This window comes from Hylobates moloch, unplaced genomic scaffold (assembly GCF_009828535.3).
Source record: "Hylobates moloch isolate HMO894 unplaced genomic scaffold, HMol_V3 SCAFFOLD_2, whole genome shotgun sequence".
In the NCBI taxonomy this organism is placed as follows: Eukaryota; Metazoa; Chordata; class Mammalia; order Primates; family Hylobatidae; genus Hylobates; species Hylobates moloch.
The window spans coordinates 107,995,740-108,014,155 of NW_026652277.1; the positions used below are offsets into that span (position 1 = coordinate 107,995,740).

General features: G+C 44.0%; 1 protein-coding gene across 1 annotated transcript in view; it reads right to left on the reverse strand.

Moving 5' to 3' along the window:
* Window positions 1-16,974, reverse strand: part of BACH2 (BTB domain and CNC homolog 2) — a 373,540-nt gene extending 356,566 nt beyond the window's left edge. The window contains exon 1 of the mRNA XM_032155389.2: window positions 16,609-16,974. The gene's annotated coding sequence lies outside the window, so the exon portion shown is untranslated. The remainder of the gene's footprint in view (window positions 1-16,608) is intronic.
* Between the last annotated feature and the right edge of the window lie 1,442 nt (window positions 16,975-18,416).

Here is an 18,416-nt window from a genome sequence, read left to right on the forward strand (position 1 = left end):
TTAAATATTAGTTTTGCTAGGAACATCAAAAGAACAAGTGACAAATTACATAAAGGGGAAAAGATTAAATGAATCATGGATTCCACTCGAACTTCATCAGTTAAAAGGATAATTAGCAAAATATTTAAGGAAAAAGTAAATGAGCTCGTTAGTCATGGTCTTTTGAGGGGAAAAAGGTAAAACTATTTTACTTGCCTGATCTCAGATCTAGAATCTAAAAGATAAAGAGGTATTGTGGAGAATCATTATAAAATACTCAGACTTCAAAGGTTCCCATAAGGTCAAAATATGGACTATGTATAAGAAGAAAAAATACGCTAAATATAAAATCAATGTATTAATGAGATATATTTATTTAAATATCCCTTTTGAGTATTCTTAACAGGTATTCAGAACCCTAATCTGCTTTTGAATTTTCAATGATATAAAAGAAAAATTTGAAGACATTAATGGAGAATTTTAAAGCAAGAATCTAATCCTGTATGTCAGAAAGAAGAAAATGCAACAATGTTATATAATATTTTAATTCTTATAGGTGCCCCAATACATAAGCAACCTAACTTTGACATCAGGGGGAAACTGGACAAATCCATTTAAAACTAATTTAGCAACAAATACTTACATGGTTCTGTGGACATGTAACATCCCAAGGTGTTTTAAATTGATAATGTCACCATATGAACTGATAATTTTCAGTTGAGCATACAGTTTATTCTATAAAATCATTAAATCTTAAGAATCACGAGGGATCTTAGAGACATTTAGCCCAGTGCCTCTCAATTTTTCATGTTTATGTGAGTCTCCAGGAGCATCTTGAGAAAGTGCAGATTCAGACTCAGTAGGTGTGGGTGGGCCTGAGACTTCATTTCTAACAAGCTCCAGGTGATGCCAGTGCTGCTGGTCCAGGGACCAGGCAGTGGGTACTGAGGCCCCAGTCAAGTCTAAGGGAGGTCCCACAGCCTCTGCTTGGGCATCTCCAGTATCCAGGACTTGAAACCTGCCTCCAAGGGTAGACATTACAGGGAGGGACTTGTATATTACAGAGAGGAAAGCAACAAGGAAAGGCTGCTTCCACTTCTAGTGATGGAAGACACTCTTTCTCTCCCGACAGCTCCTTTCCTCCATGTTGAAAATCCGCACTTCCTTTGGCCACTCTTAGAACTGAGAGGTTTCCAGACCCCTAAACATCTTTATCACAGAAAATGCTCCCTCTGTGGTGAAAATCTTTCTTAAAATAGATCCCTTGGGACAAGACATAGCATCCCACACATGGGACATCCAGACCTGAGAGTAGTTGAGTGAGAACATTACAGTCCCTGATCTAAAGGGGACAGCTCTCTTAATGTGGCCTTGAGGTGTCACCTTCTGTAAGAATCACACTGCACTGGTGGCTCACAATGTTGTGGAGGAAATAATACCAAGCAAGTGTTCCCATGTGCACTTGAACAATTATTTTTAATTAAAATGTAGGAATTTACAGTTGTTTCTATTTAATGTCATCTTGCTACTATAACAACTCACATAAATCCTTTAAAATGTTTACTAATAGGTCACACATATATAAAAAACATAGACAGTTTTTAAAAACAATTATAAAGAAAGAATATCCTTGGGACCACTGTCCAGGTTGGGAGCTAAAACATTGCCAAGACCTCAGAAGTCCCCAGTGAGCCCCTTCCCTATCATACCCACTCCCTCACCTCTGGAGGTAGTTGTTATACTGCTTTTTGTGACAATCGTATTAAATCATATTAATTTTCTTTATAGTTTTACCTTCTATGTATGTATCCCTAAATAACATATTTAGTTTTGCATGCTTTTGAACTTTACATGAATAGAATCACACTGTATATATTCTTCCATCTTGCTTCTTTCTTTCAATATTATGTTTGTAAGATTCATCCATTTTGATGCACTTTTATTTGTTTAACAAACACATATAGAATGTATTACCTGCCAGTCATTCTCCAAAGCATGTCACAAATATTGACTCATTTAAACTTCCTAACAACATTGTCAGGTAGACATCATTTTCCCTGATGTACAGATGAGAAAACTAAGGTACACTGAAGCTCAGAAATTCATCCAAGGTCACACAATAAGTGACAGAACCAAAATCTGAACCCAGGCACAATCCTTCCTCTTGACCACCAAGAAATGCTGCCTCTCCACACCCTTCTATATGTGGTTTTACTAGTTGATTTTTCATTGCCAAATAGTATCATGGTGTATAAATACCTTACAGCAAAATGTGCTGATTCAGTTCAATGTTGATGGGCATTTATTTGGGTTGCTTCCAGTTTTTTGCTCTTATGAACAATGCTTCTTTGAATATTTTTGTCCATGTTTTTTCTTTTAAGTTCAGGGGTATGCACATGTACTGGTTTGTTACACAGGTAAACTTGTGTCATGGAGGTATGCTACACAGATTATTTCATCACTCAGGTATTAGGCCTGGTATCCATTAGTCATTTTTCCTGATTCTCTCCCTCTTCCCACACTCTAATAGGTCTCTGTTGTTCCCCTCTATGTGTCCATGCGTTTTCATCATTTAGCTCCCACTTATAATTGAGAATGTGCAGTGTTTGGTTTTCTGTTCCTGTGTTAGGTTTGCTAAGGATAATGGCCCCCAGCTCCATCTATGTCCCTGCAAAGGACACGATCTCATTCTTTTTTATGGCTGCATAGTATTCCATGGTGTATGTACCACATTTTCTTTATCCAGTCTATCACTGATGGGCATTTAGGTTGATTACATGTCTGTGCTTATTGTGAATAGTGCTGCAGTGAACGTATACGTGTACGTGTCTTAGAATAATTTATATTCCTTTGGGTATATGCACAGTAATGAAACTGCTGGGTTGAATGGTATTTTTATCTTTAGGACTTTGAGCAATCGTCACACTGTCTTCCACAATGGCTGAACTAATTTACGCTCCCACCAAGTGCGTAAGTGTTCCTTTTTCTCCATAACCTTGCCAGCATCAATTGTTTTTTGTTTTGTCCATGTTTCTTAAAACACATAGGTAATCACTTTTCTTAGGTGTATACCTAAAGGTAAGATGGCTGTGTTGTAAGTTATTTGCAGGTTGAACTTGGTTAGGTAACAGCAAATTGTTTTCCAATATAATTGTACCAAGTTATACTCCTGTCAACTAAATACAAAAACTCCCATTCATTCACATCTTTACGTGGTATTGTCAGGTTTTAAAATTTCTGCCAATCCAGAGAGTGTGTAATCATATGTTACTATGATTTTAATCTGCATGTGTTTGCTTATTAATGAAGCTGAGCATCTTTTTATATATTTACTAGCCAACTGGGTTTCTTCTTTTGTGAAATGCACGTTTAAGAATATGAATGTATAGGATCATTTTTCTTTTTGGTTATCTGGCTTTTTTATTGATTCGTATGTGTGCTGAACCAGTTATTATTTATGTGCCACAAACATCTTTATCACTTTGGGCTTGTTTTCTCATTCTCCATAGTTACCACTCAGTGAACAGAAGTCCTACTCACTTTTTTTTTCCAACAATAAGTGAAAGACTCCTCATGCTTTTTTTTTTTTTTTTCTGAGATGGAGTCTCGCTCTGTCGCCCAGGCTGGAGAGCTGTGGTACGATCTCGGCTCACTGCAAGCTCTGTTTCCTGGGTTCACGCCATTCTCCTGCCTCAGCCTCCTGAGCAGCTGGGACTACAGGTGCCCGCCACCATGCCCAGCTAATTTTTTGTATTTTTACTAGAGACGGGGTTTCATCGTTTTAGCCAGGATGGTCCTGATCTCCTGACCTCGTGATCTACCCGCCTTGGCCTCCCAAAGTGCTGGGATTACAGGCATGAGCCACCACACCCGGCCTCCTCATGCATTTTTAACTTTTGAACTATTTTATAAGAATTTTTTAGGTCTGGCCAGGCACGGTGGCTCACACCTATAATCCCAGCACTTAGGGAGGCTGAGGCAGGCAGATCACTTGAGGTCAGGAGTTCGAGACCAGCCTGGCAAACATGGTGAAACCCCATCTCTACTAAAATTACAAAAATTAGCTGGGCATGGTGGCATGTGCCTGTAGTCCAGCTACTCAGGAGGCTGAGCCAGGAGGATCACTTGAACCTGGGAGGTGGACATTGCAGTGGACCGAGATCGCACCACTGGACTCCAGCTTGGGCAACAGGACAAGACTCCATCTCAAAATAAATAAATAAATAAAGCAAACATTTGGAAAGAAAAAGATTATGTTAAATATACATATTGGTCTTACAGTCTAGAAATTCAGTTGCTTTGACTACAAAATAGAAAAAGCAAAGGCTCTGGGATAAGACCACTGTGATGCGAAGCTAAGATAGTGATCTCTGATAGTCTGGCCAAACTGCAGCAAAACCAACCAAAACTAAACAAAAACCAAAACTGTCCCCCTATGTAGACATATGGAAATGAGCTGCAAAAAGATGAACTTACACCTGAATTCCTGGTGACATCTGGGCAGCTCCTCAGCAGGTAGCACAGTTCTTCCTGAGCTAGCTGCTCCACTCTGCTGTTTCCTCTGACTCGCATTTTCTGTTAACCTTCCTCTTGGAATCCTTTGACAGTGACTCACAGGGCTTTGGGGCTACTCAGCAATACCACAGCCCTCCGCAATAGATGCTGTGTAGGAGGGACGCAGCTCAGTGGATTGCAGTCTGCATCAGTATTTTCCTTTCTGCATTCAGGAAGGATTTGCTTTTCAGCCACATTTCCCTCAAACATAGCCCGGACAGGAGATGCTTAGTGCAGAGATTTCTAAATGATGAAATGATCTGAGTTTGGCTCCTTAATCATAACGAAACTAAAAACAGTAAGATGAGAAAACAACAGGGGGATCATCATTCCTACAAAAAACAACTTTATACTTGGGCAAAATTAAGAGATTAAAAAAAAAAGCTCAAACTAATATTTTCCAACCTTTCACTAAGAGCAAGGGCTAAAACCACATGTTTTGAAGGTCTTGCACTGTGTTATTATTAGAAGTCACAATTCTATTGATACTGATGAGTCATTCGTATCGGCGGAAACCAAGAACTTCCATCAACATCATGTTACACACAGTCACTGTGGCTTTTCTTTATTACTGGTCAAAGCTGCTTCAGAATGCTTATTGAAACTTAAGAAAAAGGAGGCAAACTCCTCAAGGGTGTGCAAAGCTTTCCCTTCCCCAGCTGATCTTACTTTAATCATCCTTTTCAAGACAGTTTACAATGATTGGATCAACTTGTATCTACAAAAGGAAGTTTATTTAGAAGCCTCAAAAAAGCAACATTTCACACTTTCCGATGAAAATAAGCAAAACTGAACTCTGAAAACAAACAGTGAAACCATCTCTGAAAATACATGCTAGCTTTAAAATGACCTGAGGTCAAGTTTTTTGTTTTGTTTTGTTTTTTAACCTCAATAATAGGGAACGGATATAAACAAAAGCTGTCATCACTTAGGGACTTGAGCCACATAAAACAATGTCAGGCTAGTCACTTGCACTCTCGCCCCTGATTCCCTACTCAGGACACACTGCTTTGCACTGAGGGAGAAGTGGGTCAGGTTTCAGTTACGCCAAGAAAGCCTAAGTTAAAGGTTTATGAAAACTCCTTCCGGTCTTAAGTAGGAAATAACAGCACATTCCCTTTTCATTTATTATCAGCCCCTTTTGCCTCTCCCCTTAAATATTCCCAGAAAAATAAAGTGAAGCAAAAAAAAAAAAAAAAAAAAGTTTTCCTGAGGCATATCCAGAAATGCTATGAATCTTTATGCAGTCCCTACAAAGGTAGAAATTTGTCCAATTTTCTCCCCTGCAACTAGAAGGCTGTGTTGGCTGCTGGCAGGAGAAGGGGACCCAGCTCAGCAGTGACCACAGATCTGAAAATAGCCTCCCAGTAGCTAACCAACCCAGCAGCCCGGAGCTCTCCAAGGGCGGTGCTGGTACTATGGGCAGTTTACAGTGCGGCCAGCTGAGTGCTACAACAGCTGCATGAGTCAGCAAGCACTGCTGGTAGGAAAGTGCTGACATGCTAAATTACTCTCGTGTACTTGAGGTGCACACACCTACCTGGCAAAAACAAAAACAGGGTACATGCAAATTAGCAAACGGGAACCTCTCGACGCTTGCAGTTTCTATTTTCCAAGGTTAGACCAAAAATATAAATAATCTATGCCACTGCTCAAAAAGAAGTAACAACTAATAATAATTAATCATGGTAATAAACAACTCACTCTCAGTGTTGCTATGTGTGGAACAGCTGCACTGAAATCTCACGAGCCAGTTAATTTTAACTGGTTTTAATTTTAACTAGATTTAACTGCTTTTCCTCCCTTCTGAAAAATCAAAATAGTTACCATATCGACCACAAGAACTGGTAACAGACAAGCACAGTTCCTGTTTTTCAGAAGGGACTTACTTTCAAACCCACAATATCAAGATGCTTAACATAAGTGGAAATTTAAAATGTACTGTTTAATGTGGGAGACTTAAAACCTGTACGCTAATTCAGATCTCATGTGCCAGGCTTTGTCTGACAATGCCTCTCATTCATCTCCGTTCTCTCATTTTATACGGGACCTACAAATCTGCAGGAACGCTGGTTGTCTGGAACTCAGAATACATTTTCCCATAGAAACAGGGCCAGGCCAATGAGCTAGGATTCCTTGATAGTCCGTGAAAATGTCTTGACTTAAAATATGAGAGGTTAAATTTATAATCTAAAAAGAAAATGATACTACAATGATAGTTCCAAAACCATTTAAAAGAAAACACTCTTGATTAACTGTCTGAGGAAATGTCTAATTACAGGAGGATGAAGGGACACAGTCTTCTAAGTGACACTTTCGGACTTCAACTTCAGGGTCATTCTGGTTCTCTAACATGGTTTCAATTGTTAGTTTCATTTAAAATGCACAGAATTCTCTTACTTTGGCATAAAGTATTGTTAGAAAAAAAAGTCTTTATACTTACCGGTTGTAAGTACTGTTTTGTTCTCCAAAAAAAATTGAGAGTTGGAAAACAAAAAAGGAGGAGAAACAAGTACAAAGAGGGGGGTACTAGAGAGAGGGAAACAAAGAAATTAAGTCTGGGATAAAGAAAGACACGGAGGTATAACTAAACTGCAAAAACAAAGGAGAGGTAGGAACTAGAGGGCAGTTCCCCACTAGACAGTGTGTTCCCAGAGAAAGAGGACTCTTTATACCCAGCTCCGGAGGCAGCAGTGGAGTCCTGCAAGACAGTTCCACAGACTGGCACTAGATGGAGCCATCAACTCAACATAGCATGGTTGCTGGAGGAGGGTATGGTGGGGGAGAGGTGGGACTGAAGGGCATTGACTCTACAGCCCGGTATTTACCTGGCAACAACTTATCTAAAATAAGTATAGTTTCATTAATCAACCAACTCTCCTAATGTCCAGATGTCACCACCATGCTGACACCACTATGCTTGTGGTATGTCAAATTGGGACACACCAATTTTGAAATAAATTTATCAATTCGATTTTTATCAATGCAACTGGGGTGGAGAGGTAAGTGAAGTTGGATCTGCTGCTTTTTTTTTTTCTTCTAAAATTCAACATTCAAAGATAATATAGAATTTCAGGTTCACTGCTACTGAATACCAAAAATCCCTAATCATAAACCAAATGGCTTTCCCCTGAAGCTTCATTTAAATGTTAAATAACATACCATCTTGCTATAGAGGTTTACGTGATCAACTCCAATGTATGGCAAGAGGCAGGAAATGCTCACTGACAAATGTATTATTAAAAATAATCTTCTCTTTATATTTAAATACCACTTTGATTTATATCCTGTAATCCATTTGCCTATATTCTCTGCCTAGGGTTGTGTTTATTTATCGCGAGCCCTCTCTTCATTCAGAAATGGTCTCCTATCACCAGGTTACCAGTGTGCGAAATTCTATTGTTTTTATCCTTAGGGTTTTACTTCTTTGGCTTTGTCTCCTATTAATATGTTGATGCTTCAGAAAAGTAACGCATCAAGTATGCTCAGTTACTTTATATTAGTAAAACTGTGTTCATAAAATCTTTCTCTGAGATTGGTTTTGGAAGGGAAGGACAAGGACTAGTTGAGGGGACTGGGTGGCCAAAGGTAAGAGAGCATGAAACAAAAAAGTGAGGACAGAAGGAGGATGGGGGAACTGGCTGCAAACTGTGCCTAGCTTCTTTACATCTGGGACATGGACCGTCATCCCTGGCACTTATCTTCCCAAGAAAATGTATGAAAAGGAAGGGTTAACTCTGTCTACATTTTCCTCTTGCTGAATGGGTAATAATATCTTTCATAGTTAATTTCATTTCTTTTTTCAGTTTGACTCTTCAGGGCTTATTCATTTGCATAATATGGAATCTTGAACCCATATAGATATTCTACAAATCAATGCAAGTAATTCTCACACTAAATCAGCAGCTTTAATTTAAGCTCATCATTGTTTGCATAGAAATCTTTATGCACTCATCTGCTTGATTTTTTAAATCACTTAAAACCTCCAACACTGACACACTAAGCATCTCCCATTTAGCTTTCTCCAAAATTTGAACTAAATGCTGAAAAATAAGCACAGTACTGTACATTCATACACTTGATCATTTCCCAAATTGAGCTTCAAATGTGTGCTTAATGTTTCAAGTGGCTCCTGAGAATGATGCTTCTTGACTAAAGATGACAACTTTGGTGTCTGGCCCAGGCAGAGCTGAGTCAGCATTCTAAATAGTGACCCTGCAAACCCGAGGTAATTGAAGGTTACTGCCATGCCAACTGCCTGAGTCCTTTAAAACCATTCAAATCTCCAGTTGAGAGTTGCAACATGCTAATCTGGCAAGATAATCTCTTCCTGAAATTGACCAGAATGAGAACAAAGGTTACCTACTTTTATCTGTTACTGGTAGCTAATATTTCTAATTAGGAGTTCTGATGGAATTAGTTCTGAATGAAATTCTTCCTCCTTGGTAGAATACTCTACCTCTTACAGGTATAGTTTTTTACCTTTTCCTACCCACCAAAAAAAAAAAAAAGGCAAAAAACAAATTCCCTCCACCTAACAAGAGGGTAGGAGTGTGAGTTACAAGTAAACCCTGGAGACAGAGCCATGGTATTTCAGTTATATGCCTAGTACTTCTTTTGCCTTTATATGCATCACTTTTACTTTCCGATCCCTAAATGGACACTAAAACCTAAGGAATGCAATTATTAGAAAGCAGGCCATGTGAAAGACAGGAGATATATTCACTCAGATTTACTGAGAAATTATTTTTCAACTTTACGATAGATGTCAATAAAACATCCAGTATTCTAGAGTGAGATGACCTTTATTTCTACTTCTGGGAACTGCTAAAGAGAGTTCCAACTTCAAATGAAGAAGAAAAGGAAAAGGGAGAGCCATAACATGGTAAGAGAACAGGCCCAAGCATCAGACAGCTAGTGTCCAATTCCAGTTCTACCATTCATTAGCTGAGTGACACCTACGCTGCGGCTTCTAGTGATCAAACCTAGCCCTGGGTTGTTCTGAGGATTACATGAGTTAATGTGAGCAGCACACAGAGGAAGCTCTCAATACAAGTTAATCATCATCAAAGAAAAAGAAAATAGGGGTGTTAGCATGAAGTATAATCAATTTATTTTAAATAGATGCTGCCAAAATTCCTTAATTTTGCATCTAAGAATGGTCTAAATAAGACATGTCCAATCTTTTGGCTTCCCTGGGACGCACTGGAAGAAGAACTGTCTTGGGCCACACATAAAATACACTAAACACTAATGATACACGATGAGCTAAAACAAGAAAAATAGCAAAAAACAAAAAACAAAAACAAACAAACAAAAAACCTTTGTGTTGGTCCACATTCAACACGCAAGATGCCTGCAGGCCATGGGTTGGACAAGCCTGGAATAATCTTCTTTGGGCCACAGAGGATGGAGACCCTCTGCTCTGGAGTAGCCAGGGACTTCAGACAGACTTTAGACTCACTTTTTCACCAAAGGCCCTACACACATCAGCTGACTGGGAGAGAATATCTTTGTAGCTTCTGATCATTCAAATATTGTCAAAACCACTCTAAATATGTTCAAAATAAGAATGTTAACTTGTATTTTTTCCAAGTATGGAAATGAACAGTACTCTTGGCAGTTAACTTCTGTTTTTATCAGGTTCTAAAGACCCAGGTAAATAAATCAATTCTGGACTCTGTATACAGGAACTATTATTTGCCAAAATGGCCCCAGAGGTTCCAGCATGGCTTATGCAATACTCCAAAAGGCCAAAGATAGTAGTGAATTAATAGGATTAGGAAGCTGGAGGAAAAAGTGAATCTCAAGTTTCGGACCGTCCCTGATGGAAGGTCACTCCACAATTCCTCAGGGAGGGCTTCCCCAACCTCCCGATCAGGTTAAATCTCCCCATTAGACACTCTGGTGTACGAAACACCTTTCCTTCACGAGCAGTGGGTTATCTGTTACTAACTGATCAGTGCCATTCTTCCTACCAGATGACGTGCTTCATGAGACCAGGGGCCAGGACTGGGTTTGCTTCCCACTAGCACTGTGGTCACTTAACACTATGCCTGCCACTTAAGAGATACTCAGTATATATTTGTTTAATGAACGAATGAGGCATCTGCCTCTAAGGAAGTATTTCTGGACACTTGGCCCATTTTGTACTATCCACAAGCTTCTGTTGCTTAGAAGAATACAGGATAGGAAAAAAAGAAAAATTGCCAAAAATCTATGGATACTGAAATACTAAGGAAAGATGTTGAGCATGTACATTCACTTTGTTTCCTACTTGTGGAATGGAAATCACCACATTGGGATCTCCCAACTTTAAAATCCAAAGTGAAGGTCTAAGCTGTCTTTGGGTTAGACTCCTGGAAAGTCTTGAGGAAATTCCTGAAGTATCTGCAGAAAGTGACACGAGAGACAGAATAGAAGATGGCCCAAGACTAGAGTGATGGAAGACTTGGAAACTCGAAAAGCTTTCTTCTGTAACTAACTGGGACTTTGTCTACATGCCAGCTACAGGCTCAGGCACACATGAAGAGAATAATGAGATGTATGGGAGGACTGGAAAGTGGAGGATTTAAATGCTTAGGAAAGGAGCCAATGAAAGCTGACACAAGGACAGGAGGGACCTAGCAACCAAGCGCCGGCTCTCATCACATCAGCAGCAGCATGTCCTACAGCCTTCAGGAAAAGAACGAAAAGGTCAGGGAGGAAAATGACACATCTCAGAACCAAAGGGCAATTCATTATGAGGCTAAGGAACAAAAGAGAAGTCAACCAGGGAATATGCTGAAGAAACGGTGATTATGAAGTCACTGGGGAAGACTGAGAGGCATTTTGGCTGTAATTCCAATGACTAGAATGAAGGAGGATGTGAAATGCTTTTGGATTGGGAAGATTTATTATTTTGGAAAAAAAATAGCTCAAGGAAAAACAAATGGCAAAATTCCTGCCTGAATTTTGAAGTAGTGTCACTAGCAGGATGAGGTTCAATTTATACATTCTTTAGAAATGAAATGGCCCTTGGAAAAGACATAGTGGTAAGATTCGCAGGATACTTCCAGCCTTACGGAAGCTGAGTAGCATGCTGATAGTAAAATTTTCAGTTTTAGATTGACATTTGAAATTAACAAAAAAGAAAAAAGTAAAGGGAAAAAATTAAAAGACCCTGAACTGACAAAAAAAAAAAAAAAAAGGAACTACTTTCTTTTTTTAAAATTAAATGTCATCACAAACAAAAAAAAAAGGTGAAAGGTGAGTTGTATTTTGGGAAATCTTCCTCAGTTTACAAAATGTTTAGTTCATAGCAGGTTTCAGTTTGGACTTGAACAGTTTGTAAATATTTACATAAAATTTAAAGATAGGAGGACAGCAGAGGTCATATATTGCCATTAACAATACAGAAGCGATTTTCCATCATTCCCAAGGCCTTGGTGCTGCGTTCCCACATGTGGCCCCAGCTCTACCAAAAGCTTGTCTTCTTTTCCAAAGAAATTCCAATTTTTGCAACCAGCGCTGACTTCTGAACTGTGAGTACCTCTGACAGGGTCATATGTCGCTGAAGCTTCTTCAACATCCAGATAGGGAAAGGAGAAAAACAGGGAGGCAGATGCACAGCATTACATTTGTCAATATAACGTATTGACAAATACATTATATTTTATATTGTTCTCCGTTCTGTGTATGTGAGGGCAGGGACCATGTTCTCTGTATGCCACAGTCCTACACCATGCCCAGTCATTGATTCAGGACTGGAGTGTCCTGAATGGGGAAATAACCTTTAGACATTCAAGAAAACGTGCACTATATTCAGATTAAGTTCATTCCAACATGAGGTTAGTTCTTCCAACTCTGCAGAATGGGCAGGCACGACACCTACTTCAAAGGGTTGCTTTGAGGAATCAATGAAGTGCATTCAGGTAAGGTAGTCAGCACGGGGTCTGGCACATGGTGCAGATTCAGTAAATCAAAACTATTATTTTGGTGAGTGTTCTCAAATGTCAAACTCCCATGGAGGTCCTCAGGCATTACCCAGCCAAGTTACCCTATCTGGTCAATAACAACTAAATAGAGGGCAGGTGGTTCAAAAGTAATGGATTATTCACCTGCAAGGAATCACATTGTACTCATGGTATTAAGTTATTCGGCCTTTCATGTCGAATTCTCTGTTAAAAAGGAAGCTGATCAATTCCTGAGTGGGACTCAGTGTTGATTTGAAGTTTTGTTTTTTTTGGCATCTTTCTATTTTCTAGATAGTTGTAACCATTCATTGGGTGCATACTCACAAATCATCCACTATATGCCAGGCCTTTAGAAAACAGAGACATACAAAGATATTAAACAAAAAAAGATGTTTCAGTCTGTTCAGTGGTGGGAGACAAGCAGCCCCCAGGCCGACTCTAGCTCTTACATATGCTTTCATCCAAAAATTTTTTAAAGATTTGAGCCAATATTTAAAAATCAGGGAATTCCACATAAATATCCAATATCCAGCTTCCCCTGGAAAAATCAAATGATGTGGCAACACAAAGCCAGTAGTCCTACCAACTCTTCCCTACCAAGAGTCTACAATGAGTTGAGTAGGGGCAGCCTGCCACTCCACACTATGCCCTGCTCCTCACCAGAACCAGGTAGGTACATAATTTGTGGGGCTCAGTGAAAAATGAAAACGAGGGGCCCTTTGTTCAAAAATTATTAAGAATTTCCGAAGAAGACAGCAGAACCTTATACCAAATATGAGGTCCTTCTGAGCAGGGAAGGGGAAGGGGGCCTATGTAACTGCACAGGTCTCATGCCCATGAAGCTAGTCCTGGCTCTCACCCCCTGGACGCACAGAAAGATATTTATTTATCTAAGTATTCTCTCATTCATTAACAATCAAGCCTGCATTTACAATAAGCTAGATGTCACACCCCTGAAATCTGAGGTTCAAAAACTAGAGTAGAGGGGCCAGGCACAGCAGAGATAGAGAGCCACTAGGGTCTCTTTCCTTTTTGTTAAGACTGGATCCACACCAGAGACACTGAAAGTTAATCCAAGAAAAATTAAACTGCTCTCAACAATACAGATTGGCTTGAGCCCTTTTGTTGGCATCACAGGAGCCTCGATTACGAATTCTGAGAAACAGCTCACAAGCGCTAATGAATAACTAAGTCCTGTCGGCTGTGCAGACAGTGGGCCCAGAAGTGAAGGGCTGGCCTAGGAGAGATCTGAACATGAACCTGACCATCTGGCTCTCTGTGACTCACTTTGATCACAAAATGAATTGCAACAAATTGAAGAGCACATGGCTAGAGTTAATTGTCTCATCTGTAATCTGAATCTACTTTTAAGCAGTTATTATTACCCTCTATCAGGTGGAAACATTTCCTACCATCACTGCAAAGTGCATTTTCCTGATGAACTGTAATGGATCATTAAATTCCATATCTGAATAACAATACTGTGCACTTATTCAGTGCCTTTCATCCAGGGATTTCAAGGCAGTTTGCAAATAATTAAGCCCCTTACACAGCAGCCAGAGGTGAGCTACTGGAAAAGAATTGCCTGAATATACTAAGTCAAAGGGCATAATTCAATAGGAAATGAATAAATGGCTTTCTCCCAGGCACTGGTAATACAGAAAGTGATTCCTGATCCCCTCCCTCCCTTTCACCTCACCCCTTCTTCTTCATAGCAGATCCTGACATGCAACATACAAAGAACCAAAAAAGTAACTAACAGGAGTGTTCACAATTTAGCTATGAGTTCAGACACACACTTAACTGAGGAGTGTGTGTCTCCATGTAATCCTGGCAAACACTACCAACTGACATTTCAGTCCACCTGCAGAATAGACAGCAGAAGAATTTACTCAACACATTCATGATTACCAAATGGCAAACCTGAAGCCTCCCGCAATGCAAAACGAAAATACGGCTCTGCACCAATAAAGTTATGTTCTAACAAAAATACTTTATTCCATGGTTGTGTGTTCCATTTCTGGGACTTTGCTCTATTTCAATGATATTCATGTTTCAAGAGTAAAAAAGACGCTGGAAATGGGCAACCAATAAATTTCTTTTAAAAACCAGAACACTAAAAGGGAAAGCATTTCAGCCACTCAAAGTTTTGTGGTGAAATTATAAACTCCAGAAAAACTGAATTTATAATGGAAATGCTGACAGACCTTTCAGTGGAGCAGTTTGAACGCAACACTGTAATTTGGCAATCTCTCTTACAGACTAAAGACTAATTCTAACAAGATGTCATTTTGACTCACGTTTATTATTACCTGCAAGAATGAAAAACGCCGTTTACTCGGGAGGTGCCGGAGAACCAGGGTGGGGCGATCTCACATTTTAAGCAAGACGCCCGCTGCCTTACCGAAATAGCCCTCTCCGCCAAAGGAGGGGCAGCCTTTCACGCTCAGCTTCTTTCATGTCAGCCCGAGCCTTTGCAGCTCGACATGCCTTTCCTACATGTTACATTTTAATGATCTGAGAAAACCGTTATCAGCGTTAACATCTCTAATTTTACTCTAAACAGACAAAAGCAAAATATCTCATTAGGCATCATCTCAGCCAAGGTTCCCACTAGGCAGGAAAGGATTTTTATCTAAAGTAATTACCCTTTTTAGTTAAATACACTCAACAGATGAAATTTACAGAGAGAGAGAGACTGCGGCACTAGACAGCGAAGGTGAAAACCAGGAACGCCGCGTCTCGCCGCCCGCGGGCCCGCCGGGAGGCTGCGGGTCCGTCTCGCGGGTGGGGCGCCCCGGTCCCTCTCGTTTCCTGGCGGCCACGGGTCACGGCGACGGCGGTGACCGGGCGGGCAGGCTGCGAGGCGCGCCTCCTCGGGCCACCAACAAACCACCCCCGCAGCGATCGCGCCGGAACTTCCCTCAAGTTGCCAAACTCGCCTACGCGCGGGAGAGTGCTGGGGATGCCCCACGCGCCCGCGACCCCAGAAGCCAGGAGTGTGCCGCCCCTTCACACACTCACTCCCGGCCCTGCCTGCTTCCCCTCGCGGTCCAAGTTCCTGCAAATGCTCGGCCAGACCGAGGTCGCCGAGATGCTCGCTCTAGTCTCTCCCCTCGTGGGCACCTGGGGTAGCCCGTGAGCGCCGCCCGCCGCCGTCTCCAGCGGCGACGGGCTCCTGAACACCCGCCGGGTGAGCGAAGCACAGCGAGGCCACGGAGCGCCTCGACGCCGGGACGGGGAGGGCAGTGTCCCCTTCATAAACCAGTCTCCTGGGTGAAGCTTCTGGGGCTTGGAGACTGGAGTGTAGGGGGTGTGTGTGTGTGTGTTGCACTTTGACTTCATGCAGGATCTGTGGGAGAGGGGGTGCAAGGTTTCCCTCTCAGAAGCCTGGCGCCCTTAGGTCTTAGCTACGCGGGACGCTTTCCGACAACCCGATCTTTCGCTAGGAGAGATTCGACCCAGGTCTGCGCCGCAAGGCCCCCAGCTCGCCTCTTCCTGCGACCCTAAACTTGGGCTTTGATTCCCCGCCGGTCGCGGTGGTCCGGGCCACCCGGCGGCGGCTGACAGCTGAGCGCAAAAAGGCGCCGCGGCCAAGGTCCTCGCGGAGCAGCCCGGGGCGCGCACGCCGGGGGTTAAGGTGGAGGCCGCCCAGCCTGGTGCGGGGATCGCAGGCTGGGGGCCGGGGCACCCGGGCCTCGCCGGGCCGGAGGCAGGGCCGCGGGTCTGACAGCTGCTGCGGCTCGCGCGGACGCGCGCCTCCCTGCAGCCCGCCCTCCCCATGCCTGACTTATTACCCTCTGCTCCTCCTCCCCCTGCTGTTCCAAAACACCCTTCGACGCCAGCAAAATACAATGCGCCTCGGCCGCCGTAAACAGCCGGGCGGGAGAGCGCATATTCGGCGCGGCGCCGCCGCCGGCTCGGCTCCCACCCCCTTCCCGTTCCTAGAAAATGCCATAAAAGCGGGCAGGGCGCGGGGAGGGCGGCCGCGCGCCCGGCGGCCGGGGCTCCCTTCCCGCGCCGTTTCCTCACGCCTCCCCGCCCGCCCCGCGCGCCCGCTCCCCCCGCAAACTTGCCCCGCCACCCCGCCCGGCGGCGGGGCCCGGGGACTGGGACTCACCTCGCCGGAGAACTTTGCGTCCTTTTCCGCCTCCTCTTCCCCGCGTCTTCCCGGCTCGCAGCCCCCTCCCGGCAGCCGGCGAGGTGGGCAGTTCGGGGGTCACCGAAAGCTCGCGGAGGGGACGCGCATCACATGGCAGCTCGTTCCCAGCCCCCCGAGTGCGCCGGGAAGGGGGAGGGGAAGGGGCGAGGGGAGGCCGGGGGGAAAGCGAGAGCGGGGCGGCGGCGGGAGTGGGCAGGCGGGGTGGCGAGGGCGGCGGCCGCTCACGTTAGCGCTGTGCGACCGCAGCCCGGGCGTGCACGGCCGCTGCTGCTGCTGCTGCTGCTGAGGCGGCGGCGGCTCGGCGCTGTTTGCTCCGCGCCGCGCGGCTCGCGCTCTCTCCGGAACGCCCACACTCTCAATCGCTACATTGTTGACATTCGGCGCTGACGTCACCCGCTCCCCATTCACAATAACTTTACGGGAGCCGGGCAGCGCACCTCCCCGGCCGCTGGGGCGCGGTACGCCCGGCGACTAGCGTAAGCCGCTCCGCGAATGGCGCTCCGGGGGCTGGGGCTGGGGCGGGGGGCGGGCGCGCGCGCTCCGCCGGCTCGCGGGAGGGGGCGCGCCTCACGCCGCCGCAGCCGCCGATCTCCCCGCTTTGTGCGGCCGCGCGGCCCGGAGAGCCCCCTACTCCCGGCCCGGCTGACCGCCCCGCTCGGCCTGGCCTTCCCGGCCACGAAAGACGAGGGTTGGGGGCACAGCAGGGTGAGAGTAGTGGTGAGGGCTGGTGTGGCACGTGGGGAGGGGTCCAGAGCCCTAGGTGCTGCACCTGGGCAAGGAGAACAGACGTCGAGACCAGGGATCCCAGGATTAGCTAGCGTTTTCCCGGAGGGGCAAGAAAAGATGCTCCACTGGCCCCCACAAAGCTGACCGGACTCCCTTTTGGGTGGGGACCGGGCGAGTAAAAGCAGCCTTTTGAATGTTGACTTCGGAATCCTTTTCAGGAGGCCCTCCGCCTGCCCCACTGAGCGAACCTTTAAGCCTCCAAGCCAGTGTTTTTGGAAAGAGCACGGTCAGTTTCAGGAGAACATTAAAAGTCAACCTCCCGGGCTTCAGTCCCAGCTCCTACTGCCTTCCAGCCACTCTCCCCTGCTTTTCCTTTCTGCGGCTCTTAGGGTGTTGTTGCTGCCCTTAAAGGACGTCGTGTGAGTGCCCTGTCAGAAGAAAGTTTGGTGGTGGTTAGGATTTTACAGAAGGTAATTAGGTTTTAGGCTGAACGTACATTTGCAATAAAATAAGGTTGTGTTAGTGTTGTGCTGGTGCCTGCAACTTTACCTCTTGCCAAGGCCAGAAAATTCTGCCACGTTTCCCTAAACACCTATAACTTGGCCCTCTTGTGTACAGGCAGTATTCCATATTATTACATGTGGTGCTGATTTTTAATGAATATTATAAAACTTTGGCTCGCTCTACTGAGAGAAGAATCATAAATCCCCCTGTAAAACGGGCACTGGCATATGCTGAGGAAGCAGTGAAGCGTCGCCCTGGGAGTCTTGTGATATCATCTGAAGTGTTGCTCTGAAAGACCTTCATTTGAGGGCAGAGTTTTGAAAGGCCCCATTTGGAATGTCTGTGTGGAAAGCTAAGTGATGGCTGAAAGCAAGCTGAAGGTGCTGAGCTAATTTTTCTAACAGCACTGCAGAGTCCCTGCGTGGAGGTCTGGCACTGGACTGTGAGATTTTCTCTGCTAACCTACCCGGCCTTCAGATAAGGAAAAGTCCTAGAGCTAGGAGTAGCCCTCAGTCTCCTGACCTCTGGTCTGGTGC